The sequence below is a fragment of the Lepisosteus oculatus genome, chromosome 19 (genome assembly GCF_040954835.1).
Source record: "Lepisosteus oculatus isolate fLepOcu1 chromosome 19, fLepOcu1.hap2, whole genome shotgun sequence".
Classification (NCBI taxonomy): domain Eukaryota; kingdom Metazoa; phylum Chordata; class Actinopteri; order Semionotiformes; family Lepisosteidae; genus Lepisosteus; species Lepisosteus oculatus.
In genome coordinates, this window is record NC_090714.1 from 16,070,340 (window position 1) to 16,088,874 (window position 18,535).

An 18,535-nucleotide genomic window follows, 5' to 3' on the forward strand; every position below is an offset into this window, starting at 1 on the left:
TGTAACTCCGAGATGTCTTCCAACCCCCCCTCGCTCTTGAGGCCCGAGAAATCGAGCTGGAAGGGCTATGCCGCCCAGAGGTCATCTGGCCACGAGCGCAGTCTGAACTGAGTTGAATGAACAGGCTTTGTAGCAGCACAAGCTGCCATTTGGTTGCTCAGGTTGAGACTGAAACTGTGATGTGGCAGATAGCCCTGCAGCCTCCCAGTCCAGAGTTTGCACGGTCTGCGGTGGGCTTCCTGGAGGTGCTCCAGTCCAAAGAGGTGCTGACCAAATTTATCATCATCTGTAAGCCTTTTGTCTTTGCTGGGCCTCTGACACTGGGTACAGCCTATGTGGAGGAGCCAAGAGCCAGGAAGGAGTCCTGATGATATCCTTCCTCCTTCAGCACAACTTTGCAGCAAATTGCCTGCCCGATACATACAAGTTTGCTTCAGTTGCAGAAAACAATTAATTAAAAGATCTGCCCTGAAAATGTTGTACTGATACAAGCCATCATTACTGGTTAACTGTTATTTTATTACTAACAAACACTGTGGCTTATGGCTACTTCTAGTGGTGTGTAATGCATCCTTGTGACAAAATGTTGTCCCATTTCATTCTATGGTGCAAACCTTTTCGGTAAATTTACCCCATTATCTGCTTCATTCTGTACGTGTTCTAATCTACAGAATGAGACATACATTGGGATAATTAAAAAAAAACAACTAAATTTAATCACGAATACCTTGTGCCACTCCATAGCTCGCAAATTAAAGGAATACATCTATCCAGGCCCATGAGTAAGGTGTATACACAGAGGGGTAATAATTTATCTTGGACTCGCCTGTGAGACGAATCTGCTTGAGTCTGTACAGCCAATTTACGTGAAGTTCACAGATGGGATCATAGGTAATTTAGCAGCATCAGGAGAGAAAATTGCCACTTACAGCCAGCCAAACAGTATATATAAAAACAATTATTTATTTTTGTGCGTCTTTTATAATCCGGGTGCTTGTTCCTTAAATGTTGATTAAATCCATGTGCTTGACAGAGCAGACCCTCCCTAAATGCTCAAAGCCACTTAGATCTGAGGGCTAGAGGAGAAGGGCTGCTAGTTTAATGGTGAGAGGGACACCTGCACCTGGTCCCCTGCAGACCCGCAGGCAGAACAGGGCGGGTGGGGGAGCCCCACATTGACTGTCTTGGGGTGCTGCCTGTGAGGCCCACGGGCGTGACCCGTGTCACCCAAGAGGAGAGGACAGGAGGTGCATTCCTCCACCCTCCTCTGCTCCGCTCTGCCCATCTTTTACATTCGCCAGCTCTCCCCCGTTCCCCCTCGGAGCTGCATTATTCCAGGCCTTTCAGCGGCATTGTGGGGGAGCTGCTTCACAATCTTTGTATGGGGTCCTTCCTGCCTCCCGTCTGACGGCCGCCTAGCCCTGAATCGAGAACATTTACATTCAGAAAAAGGAGCTCTGTTAGCCCGCTGGCTAGACCCAGTAACCGGCCAGCCCGCAGCTTTCTTGAAGTACAGCACTCATCTCCATGAGTACCGTAGCGCCTTACTCAGTGTACTGCATCTGACACTTTCTTGAACCCACGGACTTTAACTGAGCCCCGCCGCACGTCATCACCGCTGCAGGGCCTCTTCTGCACAGCTGCGGAGGCTCTGAGGCTCTCCATCTGCGGTGTTCTCTCCTTCGCCCGGTGTTACAAGCCCAGGAGTAAACTCCCTGCTGCTCAGCAGCTCGAAAGGAGCTTGAGGAAGGCAGTCTCGCGCAGCTGGTTCCTTACAACAGCTCTCTCGTCTGGAAGACACTTTCTAAAAGAATCAGGGAGGTGTTAGTGTTACTTTAATATATTCATTCATTAGGAGGAAGCTGCTCGCTGCTGGTATGGGTTGCAGGAACCCAGAGTAATCTCAGCATGTCAGGGTGGGACTATGCCTAAGATGGAATTCCAGTCTATGACAGAACACGCACTATTATAGGGAGACCAACCTATGCACACTCCACTCAGAATGTGCTGCAGGTCCGAGTCAAACCCAAGGGCTAGGCGATGTGGGGTAGCAGCACTAAATTATTTGATTTCGTTTAGTAATGAAACAACAGAAGGTATGGCCTCTTTGGCAGTTAACTGTCCTGCAAAAAAGGGCAGCAGTTTCACTTTTGTGCAAGTTCAAATGGGTTTTAGTGGGTCTGTTTCTGTCCTGTTTTTGTACTGTGGTGTGTGGGTGGCTGCAGATAAGCCCACTGGGCAGATCATGCAAGGATGGAGCTCTGCTGTACCTCACACAGGAAGCTGGAGTTTGCACTGCTGGTGAGAAGCATGCTTCTCCCTTAAAGTAATGCTTTGTTCTAGTTTTTGTGAGCTTCAGAGCACGCCACACAATATCTAAATTGAAACAAGCCCATACAACTAAAAGACAATTTCAAAAGATCAACAAGTATGATCTTTCTTAGTATTTTTTTTTTTACTTGAAAAACGCACACAGATAGCCCTGAGGTTAAGGGTTGCTCATGAAAGATAAATGAGGTGGAAATTGGAGTTCAGTACGGAAGGTGATGGAAAAGGAATGTGTTTATCACAGCAAGGCAGCGTGTTCTAATTACGGAGCTAACCCCATCAGAGAAGGCTGTCTCCAGTGCCCCACTGCTCCTCTCTTTCTCCATCTCCATCCTCAGGGCCAGGAGGAGCCAGTCGAGAGGGCTGAGCAGGGCCAGGGGTGGGACCTCCCTGTTGCAGAGGAACCACAGAGGTCAGCACAATGCTGTTCCATGCTTTCTAATCCCTGTGTTGTCTGTTTTTGAAGCTGCACCTCCACGGCTGGTACGACAGCAGTACACAGCATTCTTGGCATTTTGAATGAAGGTTAAATGGGTTGAAATAAGGTCTGTGTGGCTTTGCAAGGCACTGCATCGCATACTGTGTATGATTCATTCCCTTCATCCGAGCAATTATTCATCGCAATCTGAAGAGACTCTTGTTTTTAATCCCTGCTGCAAACTTGTATTCTGAATCTGTCTGTATTTTCTCCTTTGAAAACGGAAAGTGTTTGTAAATATCTCTGCAAACGCTCGGTGCTGGGTGATTCAGCTAGCATGAGAGAACGTATGACAATGGCTTGTCTAAATAAGGGCACGTGCAGCATGTGTTTGAGGTCAGTCTAATTGCAGTCAGCTGTGGTCCTATGCCCATGCTTCGTCTTGTGAATGCACCGTGCTGAGTGCACTTTAACCCTTACAGAGGCTTTGAAACTGATTTTTAATGGAAGCTGTTTTTCAGTGGAGAAACCATTTTCATACAGAGAGCACTTGTGAGAGCTTAGGCTCTCTGCTGGGAGAATTACAAACTAAAGTCATTGGGAAACATTATTATTATTCCTGAGGCATAATAAACCACAGATTCTTTAGCTGATTTCTAAGGATCTGTGTCATGTGTAAGTCTATCACACACAGCTCTGAGAAAACAGAAGGGTTTTGCTGTCTTTTAGGTGACTTAGGCTGAAGACAAGAAATCCTTTTCTTTTTTGTTTAAAATTTAAAATGAACATTGTTACCCTCACTGCTTATGTCTGACTGTAGTATTTGGAGATGTTCCTATAGTACAGTATATTATTGTTAATATTGCATATTTTGCAAGACATCAGTAAAATGCTAACATGCACAAGTTTTGATATTTTTTCAGTGGTATTTTAATGTCTGGAGGATGCACAAGCGTTGACGTGGTGGTGTGGCAGAAGCCTGTGTTATAACAGGCCTGCTGCAAACCAGATGCAGTGGTGCACCCTCACACAGGCAGGAATGAATGCAGCCTTCACGCAGGCTGTGTCTGTGAGCCCCCTGTGTGTGTGGAGACAATGTAAGGTCACCTGGGTTGACCCTGTCCTTGCTCTGAGCCAGCAGAGGGGTCAGAGGTTGCATATCTGTTTGGTTGTGGGCCTATAGAGGCTGTAATTAGCAGCCTCCTCTTGACAGAAGAGGTGACAGACCACTTTAATATTTCCTCTTCTGCCAAAATGGGCCTCAGAGCCACGTCTGAGCTCTGTCTGCCGATGCAATCATGATCCTCTTGAACATGCAGACCCAGCCCTGTGTTCAAAGGTCTGAGTCTGCAGAGCATTATCACTCCAGCCTCATCCTCCTGGCCGGCCTGTAGCATGCAAGTGAAGCAGAAGGCATGAATATTATTATTATGATTATTATGATTATTATGATTATTATGATTATTATTATTATTATTATTATTACTGGGGTAAATGTGTTTTACCTAATGATGAGTGGGACATACTATTGGGAAAGACGGCAGACGGATACGATTTTTCTGTGTACTGTTCTGTTCTAGTCTGTTCTTTGTGTGTCCGGACTGTGAGTAACTCTTGTATTGTATTGTACTATTATTATATAATTCGTTACACTGTGGCTGTGTTGTGTGTGTTAAGCTGCTGTTGCACTGCAATTTCCCTCACGGGATCAATAAAGTATCTATCTATCTAAGAGGAAAAATACCTCTACATGCACTCACACCTGTTCCCAGCGGGACAGGTCTGACTGAGGAGTCAGAGGTGCATGCAGACTCACTCTTACCTGGCCAGGTATCCTCCCCTCATCCTCCTGTTTCTGGCACTCCTGTGTCATTAATAATGGAGAAGGAACAGGCCCTTTAGGCACAGGAGAGTCACAGAGGTGAAGCCCTAAATTATTCAGCATATATATAGGATGTAAATTGATCACTCTTGCAAAGCAGTGAATGCAGTTTTCTGAGGGCTTTTGGGGTGCCTTCATTGATGCCTTTCATCGTTTGAAAACCAACAAAGATCAAACTTACATGTAGGAATGTTCTTGGTTAGACAAAGTCCAAAGTTATCTCCTGAGAAGTTATAGCATTGGTCAGAATCCCTCTGTTCAAGAATTTGACTAACTGAAAATACACACTGTCTAATTAGTAGAACCTTGATTGATGATTAAATAACTATTTCACTGAGTGAACTGGGCATGCTTGTCTGAACACTTACCAGGCAAGGGCAGCCAAACCTCAGAATCTGTCAGTGGGCTCTGCTGTCTTGGCTTTTTAGCAGCAGCCTATCCAATTAAAGAAAGCTCGGTGATGGCTCCTGTTTTCTGTGTTTCAGTGGAGGTCCTTATTTGATTAGCTGAAGCCTGTGTTAAAGGCTGCATCTGGCTCTCCAGCTGAGTGTATGTAACTCTACACCCTCCCTGGGGCTACTCAGGCCAAGGGGAAGCTACAGTCCTTTCAATACTATGCTCTTGTCCTCCTAATCCATGAGCCCTGCCAGAGGAGATGGTCAGGGCTCTGTGATCCACACTCTCACCTGCCAGAGGAGATGGTCAGGGCTCTGTGATCCACACTCTCACCTGCCGGAGGAGATGGTCAGGGCTCTGTGATCCATTACCATTTGAGGAATTTGGGTGGGCCATGTGCAAGCTGATAGTTAAATTTGGTGCAAAGATATTTTTTAGCGTTTTAACAGATTATTCTGCACACTAAAAAAGCCCATTGGAAGTCCTGTTTTTTTTCTCATTCAAAACTGAACTTTTTAAAGTTTTTTTGAGTCAGGCTTCCTGTCTGCACCTGGACAGACTTGCCCACTGCAGAGCATATTGTGTGTAGAGCAGAACAGTGACTTCATCCACAGAAATGTGATAAGTGCTCTTTGTCCCATCAATGGAACTTCTCACTGTTCCCATTCATAATGGATGAGAAGCCTACACATGTGGTCACTGTTCTGAGCAATGTTGTTTGAAATGAGGAGAGCTGCATGATTTTACCATTACAAGTCAGAGAAGGGATTATTGTCATTGCCCATAACCGGGCAGCAGTGTGGAGCAGTGGTTAGGGTTCTGAATGTGGGTTCAAATACCACAAGACACTGTTGTTGGGCTCTTAAACAAGGTGCTCACCCATATTGCTCTAATAAATAAATTATGCTGCTGTACAAATAGGTGCAAATATAAATTACTTTGGTAATCATTCAATTACAGCAGTAATAGATTATCAAGGGAAATCAGATTAAGCGATTTCTCCGTTGCTACTTGTATTAATCTGTGTGCTGCCTGCTACGTGTCTGTCTGTGCAAGACAATATTTCTGCTTGTTCGTCACGAGCATTTCCTACACGGTTACGTCCCCAGTCGTGCCAGCTCCGAATGAGGACTGAAACCACTAGAAAGGAGGAAGCGTTGTGTGGTCAGCAAGGAAACTGTGGGTGATGCACAGGACAGCGACTGTGCGATAACACACAAGCGCCTACTGTACAACCCCAGGGGTGAGTGGGGAACTGGACTGCTGCAGCTTAGCTTGTGGAGACTCAAGACCTTGATCCTGGCGATGAGAGCACAAAGGGGTAACCTGAAACTGCTGATGTAAGGGCACGCAAGTGGCTTCTATCCAGCAATAACAGTCTTGGATATCTATAGTGGACACAGAGCAAGTAGGTGAGAAAACTATTTATGGGAACCATAGCTGAATGTGGGAAATGAAGAAATGGATTTAATATTTACTCAGTTATTTGTATATTCTGACATAAATCATTGAAGTGTATTTTCTCCGTGCTTTTCTCTCCAGGTAACCTGAAACCACATCTGCTCTTTATCTCATTCAGGGAATTGTAGGGAGAATATTTCACACCCTGCTCCCCTCAGAGGAGAGGCAGTTATGGAAGGTGTAAATGTCATGTCTGTAATAAGACAGATAGATCTCGAAACCTGATGAAAAAGGATGGGCCTAGTGTGTGTTGCTCTTCGGGTACTTGTAGTCATTAATCTGTACTGCCGTGCCGCAGTAGAAGAGCTTTTCAGATTGAGGACCTGCTACGGCCTTCTCTTTATTCCTGGGAGATAAATGAGCCAATGCAGGTTAAAGGTCAGCAGGGTAATTAGAATGATTATTTAGAAGCCATGTTAAATCTGACATCGATGAGACATCAATATGAGGTCAAATTCTACACCAGAATCAATTATTCCAATGCAAGCTTATCAATAGTGCAAACAGCAGGTTTTCCTCTGGTGAAATAAACGGAATAGCACACCTTCCTGAGGGTCTACTGTACGTGGTGCACTTTCACTGTTGTTCAAAAACGTTAGGCGATGGAACCACTGATTGACTTAATAATAGGCGTAATTTGTTCATGATCAACTGTCGAGAAGTAGGAACTGTTCAGTCTGAGCAAGCGGCAAGCAAGCTGAGGAACAGCTGCATTAAGTTGTGTGTGCTGACGTTCTTGCAAACAGTATCCTAGAGGGGGGTATTTTTAAAACTCGGGACTGAGTGAACAAACTAAGTAAATACCGTCAAATAGCGCTGCAGGTGTAGATCTCAGTGGGGCTGAAAACCAGTTTGTTCCTTCGGGACCAGGGCATGAAGCACAATAAGTCAATACACCTGTGTACAGTACTTCATTTCTGGACAGGTCTGGTCTTAAAACCGAGACGTGTTATACAGACGTCACTCCCTTGCTAAAAAATTCAACGTGAAGAGCGATTGTTACAGAAAGGGAATCCATCAGTATATGCTGGAATTAAAACTTAAAGCAGCCCTTTGCGGCACCTGACGAATTTTACGAATATATATTTTTTTTTGTCGGCTGAGCCCTCATGCACATCTACGTCGCGGTATGGTAGACATGACTAATTTACTTATTAATAATGGGAACACTGGTCAGGAGCCGCTGTTTGGCAGTGACGTTATTTGACGGGACGCCTGGGCTCTAAAAAGCGGGGTTGCAGCCGGAGAAGTCCCCCACTCGAGGGTCTGTTTTTTTTTTATTTGCGTGACTCCTCCCCGACTCTAGTTATTGGAAGTTGGCCTTAATGTCCAGCGACCGAAGTCAATTAGTGTTGCTGGTTATAATGGAGGGTGGGCCTGTCCGGGAGATTCTGGTGTTTTGTTTGCAAAACCGGGACGTCACGAAAACAACGACGAGCCTCAGGTACAGAGAGTCTTTTAAACTATTAAGAACAAAGGAGAAACTTTAAAGAAATGTCTGGTCTGATGACGGCATTTTAATTCATTTAAAGAGCTGATTGGCGTGCCTCCTGCGTAACTGATCCAGGTTGAAATTAGCCAACACCGGGAGCTGCACCTTAATTTCGTTAAATGGTTAGACGCGCTTGGCAGCGAGTGCTTCATAATCATTCTTAAAGTGCGAGAATAGCGTAATTGTACAAACAGCATGCATTTCATAACTTTAACGCATGAAATATTTGAAGCGACCAATTTAACACCGTCAAATTAGTCACAAGGAGCAAAAACAAGCTGCAAAACACCTCTGCTTTCAGTTTGTTTTTAGGAAAATCGTTAGCTGAACATTGAAACGTTACAAGGAATACTGTTTGTGCCTTTTCTTAAAAAAATAGTTATGTATTTTAAACACCGCTTGCCGATCGAGTTTTCAGTACGTTGTTTTCAGTATAATTGTTTGTCTTTGTGCGTTATAAAACAAAAGTGCTCTAATGTTTCACCAACATTGCCATCCCATAATAACACAGAGCCGGAAAGAAGGGTTACCAACCAAGTGAGGCCGTCTGGCCCGTCTAACTGGTTGGGCTGATGGTAGCTAATCGATCCATTTATTGAAAGAACCCGACGTACTAGCTTGGATACCTGTGTCACTATGGCCGTTAGTTTGTTCCATACTCCCAGGACCATGTGTGTGTAGAGAAGTCTCTTGTTCTGTTTTAAATGCATCACCCCATTTTTTTGGGGGACGCACTGACAGCTGTAGCTGTATCAAGCTAAAAAAAAAAGGGTTTTGTCCTCTGAGATTCCTCCTGTTGTTTTCCAAATCAGCTACCTAAAATTGAAATCACCCCCCTACCACACCTCAGGAAATTAGCAGTAAGCTCCAGCAAATCAAAGGCTGGCCTCAATGAAGAACAGGGAAGGGGGGTGAGATATCTCGCTGATAACACGGTGACCAAAAGGTAACACGCTGGAGAAACACCTTGCAAGCTTGTAGCACCTGCCAGGGAGAGAGCACAAACAGCCACCTTTCCTCCAGAAGAGGGCATTCACAAGGGGTTAATTAAAACTGATTGGTTCTGCTGGGGTTACACCTGTCCCCGGCAGACTGCTTATCTGAGCCCCTGCCTCCTCCTCCCTGTCCTACCCCTTCCCTGCCCAGCTGCGAGAGGGGGGGGGCTGGTCAGGGAAGATGGACGCCTTGTGTGCACTGCCGTTGTGCGTCCTGCGCTTGAGCTGCGATAACAGCTCTTCAAACATCCATCATCCTTCAGAGCTCTCGGGCGGAGAGCGCGCTTCAGTCTCTGATGTTTTTCTGCTGTCGGGAAGCTATTTAAAAGCTCCCCTGACAGCTTGTAGCCTTTCTAGCTTCTGCAGCCTGGTACTGCTTAGGCAGGCGCGTGGCACAAAAAAAACAAAAAAAAAGTTTAATAAATGGTGGCCGTAAAATAACATGGTCTCTTAGTGGTACCAGTGTCTGGAGAATGGCAATGAGTGTGTGTGTGCTTTTCTTCTCGTGTCTGCAAACCCTCCGTGCGCTGGCTGTCCTCTGTCGCCTGTGGAATCGGTCTGGATCCACCCAGCGCCGGGGTTTCGTGCTTAGCGAGAGCGTTGCTCCTCAGCCCCCGCTGCTGTCGAAAGGTGGTTGGTGCTCTGAGGGGACGAAGCCGGCTGCCCCGGGGGGAGCCTGCTGTGCCTTTCAGGGAGGCCAGGAAGAGGCGGCTGCGCTGTCAGCCTTGCCGCAGCCGCTGCAGGCGGTGGGAGAGAGCATCTCGGGCGGCAGTGCCAGGCTCACGGCCTCTAATTGGACACCTGAGCACGGCGGCTGCCGCGCGTCTCGGAGGGGCCCGGAGGCGGGGTTAGCGTGCGCCGGGCGGAAGGGGGGCAGCGCCGTGCACTGGGGACGAGAGCAGCTATGTGTGTGTACAGGTGTGAGATCTATTTGTGTCAGTAATTACTGGTGCAGGGAGCAACACTGCACTCGCGGTGTTTGCTAACATCATCCCGTTGTGTAACGCAACCTGCCTGTAATTGCTATTTTGGTGACGCTGTGCAGGGAGGCCTCGTCGCAGGACTCCCTGCGTTAGATTATCGATGCATTAAGGTCCTTCAAAGCTGTTGTCGGGATGACCTTTCATCATCTAACTAGAGGCTGATTTTGCAAAGAAAGTGCTGTAGGTATTCTACAAGGCTACAAGATGATTGACTGTCTCCAGGGCAAGAGGCCTGCATCTTTCTTCATTGAGTTATAAACATTCTGCTGGAGACCAAAGCACGGTCCAGAACCTGAATTGGGCACACGCTTTCATGCTTACTGTGCCATCTGGGCTGGACAGTTCACCTGTGGCCAGGCTTCAGCTTCCCGATGGAAGGAGTCGGAAGGTTTCTGCTAAACCTGTCGCTTTGCCCTGCTGGGGACACGACCACCTGAGGATGCAGCACAGGTCCATCTCTGTGCTTCAGCCAGGCTGGATGAGACACTCTATTGTTCCTCGTAAGCCTTGCTTCTTCTTGCCAGAGGGGGAAAGGTGCATCCCGGACTGCTGGCGGAGAGCCCCCCCCCCCAGTCTCGAGCTGCTGCAAGCTGTCTTTGTGGCTTTGTCTTTTAATTACCCCTGCGCTGACGGAGTGCTGCTCCTGGGGGCTTAACGCAGGCCATCCCCCAGAGTCCTGCAGCTGCCAGCGGTAATGGCAGGTCTGTGGTTGGACAGGTGCCCAGTGGGAGGGGGAGAGTGGGGTTTCCAGTCTTCGGATCTCTCCCTGCGCCTGTTACAGTACCTTTGCGGTCGTCTCCAGGGCCTGCCGGGTGGTGGGAGACCCTGTGGGAGATGCAGTAGGGCTGCTGCCTAGTAATAACCTCCCCTTGCAGTGAATAGGGGTTTTCTGTAGTGTCCTTCCAGCGGAGGCTGCAGAGTCAAATCGGCTTGACAGCGATTTACAAAGAACAGTCTGTGGGACATTAAAATGTCGGACAGGGTCAACATTAATAAAACTAAATGTTATTTGCAGTCAATGAAATTGTCAAATTCATTATATATGTATATGACTACATAATTATTTAGACAATGATTAGATTAATTGTTTACTTGACAACTCGGGTTGGTTCAAAAGCCAGAAGACTCTTTCTGCAGTTGCTTTGTAGTTTCGGGTTCAGCGTTCGGTTTTGATGGCGTCATCTGTTGGAAGACCCTCGGTGTACATTTGCTGCTTGAAATCTGCATACATGCCATTTGACAGCAAGAAAGAGGTTTGTTTTCGCCAGTGTCCTGTACAGACTGTGGTTCTGAGACTCGAAATCCTTGTACCACCCTCAATGATAACTGGGAAACTGGTGGCACTTTCTGTAACCCAAGACCATGCTAGTTATCGGTAGCTGCCTAGTGTCCCCTGAGTTTGTAAGGCTTATAAGACCAAAGGTTATTTAGAGATGGGGTACTAGGAGTAGAGGGCAAGACTCGTGCTAACGATGCTGGAGGTACTGTTGCAAAAGGAGCCAGCTGTTCGCCCCAGTAGTATTTTCCCAACACGGTCAGAGGGACAGGCCTCCTCCTGGCACTGCAGGGAATCTCAAGGCGTCCTGACCTGTGGATTCCTCTTTCACCTCCAGATGGGTTCACCTGCAGTGTGTACCGTTCTCTAATGCCCTGTAATGCTCCACTCCGTCTTTAAGGCCTATCAAACCTGGGAGCAAGATTCCTGAAATTGCATTCATACCTCGGTATGCAACTTAACTCCGAGTCGTGGATTTTTTTAACTGGGCAGGCCCCTGTTGTTCCAGGGAGCTGTACCACGCTTGGGCTGACTCTGTCTGCTCCGTGATGGAACGGGCACCTGTGTCTGGGATTCTTCTGACTGGACCAATTGCCCCAGTCAGCGTGATGGCTGCCAAAGCCAGCCAGCCAGCCAGCAGCAGGAGGGCACCGAAGGCCAATCGGCATGGCGGCAGGTTTCAGCAAGTTTTCAGTCCTGATCGGGTCAGAGTCCACTGATCCAGTTTTCTCCTCGCCTGTGATCATCACACATCTTTCCCTGTCCTCAGTGTACGACGATCAGCGAATACCACCCACTAAAAACAATCTGTGATGCTATTTTTTGTCAACTGGAGAAATGCTAATGAATTACAGTCTAGGGGAAGCCAGTGTTAGGATCATATGTGGGTCCAGCACTACAAGATCCAGTTGGCTTTGGAAACAGAATGAATCCTTGAGCTCATCTTAACCGGAAAACTTTCCCACCACCACTTCCCTGGGAGTTTTGCATGTATGTTTGACTGTTTAAAAGGATCCTTTGTTCAGGACTGATTGCAGTGGCACTGAGCCCCTTTGCAGCAGGTGAGCTCACTCCCTTGAAACTCCCTCGAGGTGGTGCGCAGTTCCCCTGCGGGGGGAGACCCAGTGCTGTGGTTTAGCCAGGCTTGTGGCCGGCTGGGGAGCAGTGCTGTGCGCCGCGCACCAGGGACCGAGCCCCGGCAGGGGACCGTGAGCGCTCGGGAGTGAACAGGGCCTTCTCGTCTCCAGGGCCCGGAGTGCACCGGTGCAGAGTCCTGCCCGCGCGCCGTCTTCGCAGAAACCCCCACAGCCAGACGGGGGGCTGGGTGCCGTGAGATCATGTGACCCGCGCTCCCGGCAGGAGCTGGGATTCCGGAGCCCGGTGCTCCTCGCTTGCTCGGGTTCAAACCGCCGCAGCCCGGCCTCGGGTTTAAAAAGGGCGGTCGCTGTGGACACGGGCCTCCTGACCCCACTCGGCTGGGTGCTGTCTGCCGCAGGGCCCCTTTGTGCACGTTTCCAGCGACGTTTTGTTCCATCCTTTTCATGTCTTTGATGTGCACACAGGGTGTAGGCTGGGTTAAAGGTGCATCGTAACCTCTTCTCCCACATTCAGGCTCTCCAAGGTTCTCCCTTTTTATGCAAATATTGTGATTTTATGAGGCTGTACCTATAAACTCAGTAATGCTGGCTGCGGCGCCTATAAAGTTTGTTTTCAGACCTTCATTCTGGGATACAATCGCCAGCAGTGCGAGTCGACCTTGGACACGTTGGGGAAGGTCGCGCGCACACGCGCGCTAGATAATGGTGGTATTTTTTTAAAGAATATTTGCTTCTTTTCTTAAAAAAAAAAAGCATTTCATTACCGGCCTTCCAATTAGTGGTGTCTTGTATCGTTTCCTCAAGGTTCATCGTGGTAAAAGCTCGCTCCTTTAGAGCTGACAAAGCCTGCTGCATTTACTGAGTCTGAATCCATCACGAATGGGCTGAGGCACCTGAAGGGATGTGATCGTGTGTAGGATTGTGTTAATCTGCTTAAAATGAATTTTCTTCTCACTTTTGCTGCAGTTGTGCTGAAGGAATTCGCAGATTCTGGATGGCCAGTGTAACCATGGCGATTGATGGAGATTTGTCTGTGACGGGGGTGGGGGGCAGGAATGGTCATTAATGTTCAATGCTTTACCGTTTCTCATGGCTGCTTTTTTTTCCTGGTTTTCAATTTCATGGGGCGCTTCCTCGGCGCCTTGCGTTGGCCCAGGTGGCCAGAAAGCCGAGTGAATTCTAACCCGGGACCAGCGGTGCCCCCCCCGGGCTCGGTGACAGCCCCCACACGCTGCGTGCCCACACTGCCCGGCCTGGATTAGCGCTAGACCGCCGCGCGGCGAGACGCTGGAGACCTCATTAAAACCTCCTCATTGTGCTCTGCGCTTCTGGCGGTGATAGTAAACAAGCTGCCAGTACAGGCCCCGAGAACGTATTTACTTCGTTAGGAAAGAACAGGGCAGGACCAGCGCGATGTGGTTGGAGCCACCGGGCCCAGAACCGGGTCGGGCTCCCCTTTCTCCTGGAGCAAAGGGAACGTGCTCGGGGTCAGGGGTCATTTTCATGTTTTCCGAAGGAGGCTTTTGTGATGTGAAGGATTTCATTGTGCAAACACATTTGGATATTTTCTTTACATCTTAATCTTCTATCTATGTCTTTCAGCAAAGGCATATCCTCTCTCTCTCTGCTTTCCGTCCAGAAATGAATGAGCATAGTGAGTGAGGGGGAGGGGGCTGAATTAATTAAAGGAGTTAATTAGAGGATTTCCTTCTGAACTAATCAAGTGGTATTAAACACCCCTCAATTTCCACTACTCTAATTAAAGGTTTCTTTTGCCATGGAGTTTGGAGAGGAGACCCACACTAGGGTCTTGAAAATCCCTCAAAGTCAGCCTGCCCTCTGAACTCGCCTCATCTCTAAGCAAAATGCATGCAGAACGAGATTCTCAGGAAGGATTTTGTTAATTAATTGGTTGTTATCGGGGGGGGGGAGATTTACAGCTGAATGCTGGGTTTTTGTTAAAGGATGCTTGGTAAGAGGTAGATGCAAAATGTAGAGAACAAAGAGAAACTAAAGCATGAAAATATCACAGTAATTACCTATAATATAAAAATAACAGAACCTGTTAACAAATCCAGATAGTTCCTAAGGGTATTAGCCCACCTTATTACACTTTATCTGGATGGCCCATTGCATTCTCTCAGGGATCCTTTGGGGTACAAAGCACTATATAAGAGCAAGGTGAGGTGCTCACAATGAGTGTAACCACGTTGTTTTCACTTTGTGTAACGACGTGTAAGTGTTGAAAGGTTACAAACGAGCAGGCCATTCAGTCCATTTTACTGATTTGGTTTTCAGTAGCTAATTGATCCCAGGATATTATCCAGCTGATAAACCAGGGCAGGGTTTCAGATTTGACATTGTGACTGGGAGGCGTGCTCCACACTCCCACAACTCTGTGTATAAAGTGTCTTCTGTTTTGAAGATCAGGGGAAGCCTCATTTCCACATTGGGGGTTGTTTACGTGCGAGTACTGCTACAACGCTCCACTACCAAAGACAAAGATGACGCAGAACGAAAAGGGGGGAATCTGCACAGTTGAAATGTTAATCTGTTAGTGTCTGTGGAAATGTTTTCCTGTGAAGGCCTCGAGCTTAGAGATGGGGCAGCTTGCTGAGAGAATCCTCTCTGTGTCTTGGCACAGAGAAAAACCAAGTTTGGCACGAGCCTTAAGAAAACTGTTTAAGGGCTTATTAATGATGATTGCATCCTCATTTTGATAGACTTGTTTTTGCCATCTGTGTGCAAAGTGCAGGGATGTGTAAATTTGACCCGGTTAAAGACCAGCCTTCCTAAAGTCCACCCTCAATTGGATTGGCGATTTATTTAATTTTGACCATTAGCTTCTGGACTGAGAAATTTCAACAGCAGATACAGGGGGTCCCTTCCTGTGTGTGAAGTACATTGGGGAAGCGGAGCACTATATTAATGCAAGGAAATATTAATAGAATTAAGTGACATGGTATTGTGAAACCTGTGAGTGCCTAGAGAGTACCTCTGCTCTCGGATTTATGATTTATCCGGGAGCAGAGGAGTGACTTTCTGGACCTTCTCCCTCTCGGTCCATTCCTCTGCTGTGCTGTGTCCAGGACCGCTGTTGTAATGACAGTGCAGGAGGTAGACGAGGGCTTTGCCCGCAGAGTGGGGCTGTGTGTGTGTGCGCGCTTGTGCATGTCACCCGCGTGTGTGACAGACAGGGAGGAGGGAGCGGGGGGGGGGTCAGGGGTTGTGTGGAGCTGGGGAGAAACCTGAAACCGAAACTCAGCTCTCAAAAGGTTAAACTCATTAGTGGCAATTACTGTGAAATTAAAAACCGGGAAGGCTCATGAGCTGGATGGAACTTGATTAAGACAACTGTAATTTTCCCTAAAATTGGCTGTAATTTGCACGGGGTACAGGGGGGTTGAGTCCTGGGAGAGGAGTCGCTGAGGAAATGGCTGGATTGGGATCGGATTATTCCTGCGCTGTGCGGTCTCTGGCTTTCCCTGCTCCGCGCTCTCTGTCCATCACTAGGGCAGGTAGAAGTTACACTCTCGTGAGGAGGACACGCTAGGTTCTCAGTTATCGGTCCCGCCCCACAGTGAAAGAACCGATATAAAAATATCCTTCTCTTATGGAATACTGTGGGGATGTTATCCGTTCATAAGCAGAAAGACCAGAAGAGGGTGATGCACTATAGCTTTGCTCTTCAGTTTAGTGAGATCATATATTTAATAATTTCTCCATCTTTCTAAAGCTGCTTCTGTATCTTTCCCAAAGTGTGCTGGGGTTCTTTGTGCTGCACTGGTAGCTGTTAATGGCTGTACATTGCAGTATTAATTGTAAACTGTCCCTGTTAACATGTTAAAATGAGCTTACTGTCAGTTTCTGTTGCGAGGAGGGTCCGTTTTGACAAGTGGAACGACCAAACTTTAGACTTCTTTATACGACCGTTTATAATTTTCAATTGTTATATAATAAAAACATAAATTGAAGGAGACAGACATCACACTTCCCCCTGCTGGCTCCCCAGTGCCATGACACTATCAACTAGCAAGCGCTGTGGAAGAGGTTTCAATCCCATCTGCTACCTTCATGACCGTAATAACCCCTGAGTGTTCTCAGATGGAGAACACAGTCCTCAAGAAGCCCAAAAGCATTTTCATCCAAAGACAGGATGTGCATCAAATCAGGGACAGGATTCGGTAATGGGTTTTTCTCTGCTAAAGTGAAATGATGTTGTTGAATTGTGGATCTGTTTTGCTGCTGCTGCTGCTGTTCCTTTTTACGCTTTACAGATACTGTTCCAGTAGACTACCAGGTCTAACAAATTGGTTCCCAGATGCAGAAAAACAATCCTTTTTGTCAAATAAAACGATCTGTGGGGGTGAAAAGTACTAGACAGTGATGAAATGAACCCTCCTCACACTACAGTTTCTATAGACGGGAAAAGCCGTAAACTCATCTTTCTGTCTCCCTGTCCATCTTTCCAGTTGTCTTGCTCTGTGGCTCCGGGTCCCAGTCGGACTGGCTGTGGAGCTCTGGGGGATGAGCAGGGAGCTGCTGGTTGTCTCCCAGCTTACTGGGCTTGGAAGGAGAAGTCGGGTCGCTGTGATGCAGGAGATTTTTTTTTTTCTTTTCCAAGTCTTGGCAAGTATAGTCAGAGATTTACAGTGTACAGGTTACTGGGCAAGATTTCTGGGGTCAGGACACGGCGATTTTGCAATCTGGGATCCCCCCTGGACGTGACTCTTTCTTCCCAGATGGAGCTGGGGGTTTTTGGGGATTGGTTACACTATAACCCCACCAGGAATCTCTGGAGGGACTGGATCTAACCACTGCACTGCACACGCACTGCACACGCACTGCACACGCACTGCACACGCACTGCACACGCACTGCACACGCACTGCACACGCACTGCACACGCACTGCACACGCACTGCACACGCACTGCACACGCACTGTGGTCTACTCAAAGACCAAGACACGCCAAACAAAAAGCAGGAGGACAGGGCCAAAGAAGAAAAGGAAACGCTGAGACCAAGAAGGAGGGCTGCGCCACATGCCCTTTCTGCTTGCTTTCAGGGGCACAAAGAGAGACTGCTGGACTGTGTGCGCAGACTCTGAGTGTGTGTGTGTGTGTTCTGCTGAGGGAGGGCAGGGTGTGGGTGGGTGGGTAATGTTTTGCCTCCATTTTCTCCCGGTTTCCCTCCTCCTTCAAGCCAGGCGAGGGTGGCCCCACTTGTAATCTGTCACTGATTACTCGGCGAGTAATCACGCTGGAGAGGCTGAGCGCCGCTGCCTCGCTGGGCCCCCGAGTTTAACCCTTCTGGCTGCGGTGTGCGGGATGTGGGCGGCCAGTCGGTGCAGCCCCCGGTCCTGAAACGGCCCGTCCTGTTCCTCAAGCGGTTGTGTCGGCAGGGGCTGCTGGCAGTGCTTCATTTCAAGCCCTGACCTGAGCCAGGCGCGTCTCAGCGGGAGTTACAGCAGCATTGACCTGCACAGCCTTTTTGCAAATGCCAGTTGCTTGTTGGAAGTGTGACTCTTTTTTTTTCTTGAGACCTTAAATTATCCCTGAATATTGCTTCTGTGTGACCCCTCTGTAACCTTTTGTTTACTCTAGAAGTTCTTGGTACTCGAGGGGAGTTTAAATGAACAGTTCCCCTCAGAAACTCAGCTCAACCTGTGCTTTTGAGAAATGGTCTGAATTTAAAAAAGTTCTAGTTTGTCTGTCCTTAAACCACCCTACATTGCCCTCCCCCCCACCCCACCCCACTTATGTAGATCTGCAAACTGGGAAGTGGGCTTGTTAGTGAGAGGTGTTAATAAAAGATGTAATTCAAAATGGTAAACATTTGCTGCTAGGCTACATTTTTACAACCTGACAGTCATTCAGCAAATCATGCATTAATGTTAAACTGACACGAAGGAAGGGGAAAACCAGTTTCTCTTTATTCCTGGACAGACCCATCCCTCTCCAGTCAGAATGCAAACAGAGATCATACGTCTTCCTTCTTCAGCCTGCAGTAAGTGCTCTGAAGCTGTGATTTAAGAGAGGTCGCTCCACTCTTCTTGGATAATGAATCCACAGGACCCTTTCTCATCTCCTAATCCAGATGTGCTTTACGTGCCCTTCGTAAATAGACCCGGCCGAGTATCCCTGTTACTGCCATTTTTCTCCACCTGCTGCCGAATTAAAAGGGCCGTGTGGCATGAGGAGAACTG

General features: G+C 47.7%; 1 protein-coding gene across 12 annotated transcripts in view; it reads left to right on the top strand.

Annotated features, from left to right (window-relative positions):
* Nucleotides 1–18,535, top strand: part of aanat2 (arylalkylamine N-acetyltransferase 2) — a 40,651-nt gene that overhangs the window by 4,226 nt on the left and 17,890 nt on the right. For 8 of the 12 annotated variants that reach the window (XM_069180901.1, XM_069180904.1, XM_069180891.1 and 5 more), the window contains exon 3: nucleotides 2,667–2,740. The exons of 2 other annotated variants lie outside the window; for them this stretch is intronic. The gene's annotated coding sequence lies outside the window, so the exon portion shown is untranslated. Of the gene's footprint in view, nucleotides 1–2,666; nucleotides 2,741–7,689; nucleotides 7,930–18,535 lie in introns of those variants that run through there. 2 more of the 12 variants (XM_069180898.1, XM_069180896.1) reach the window with 1 other exon arrangement.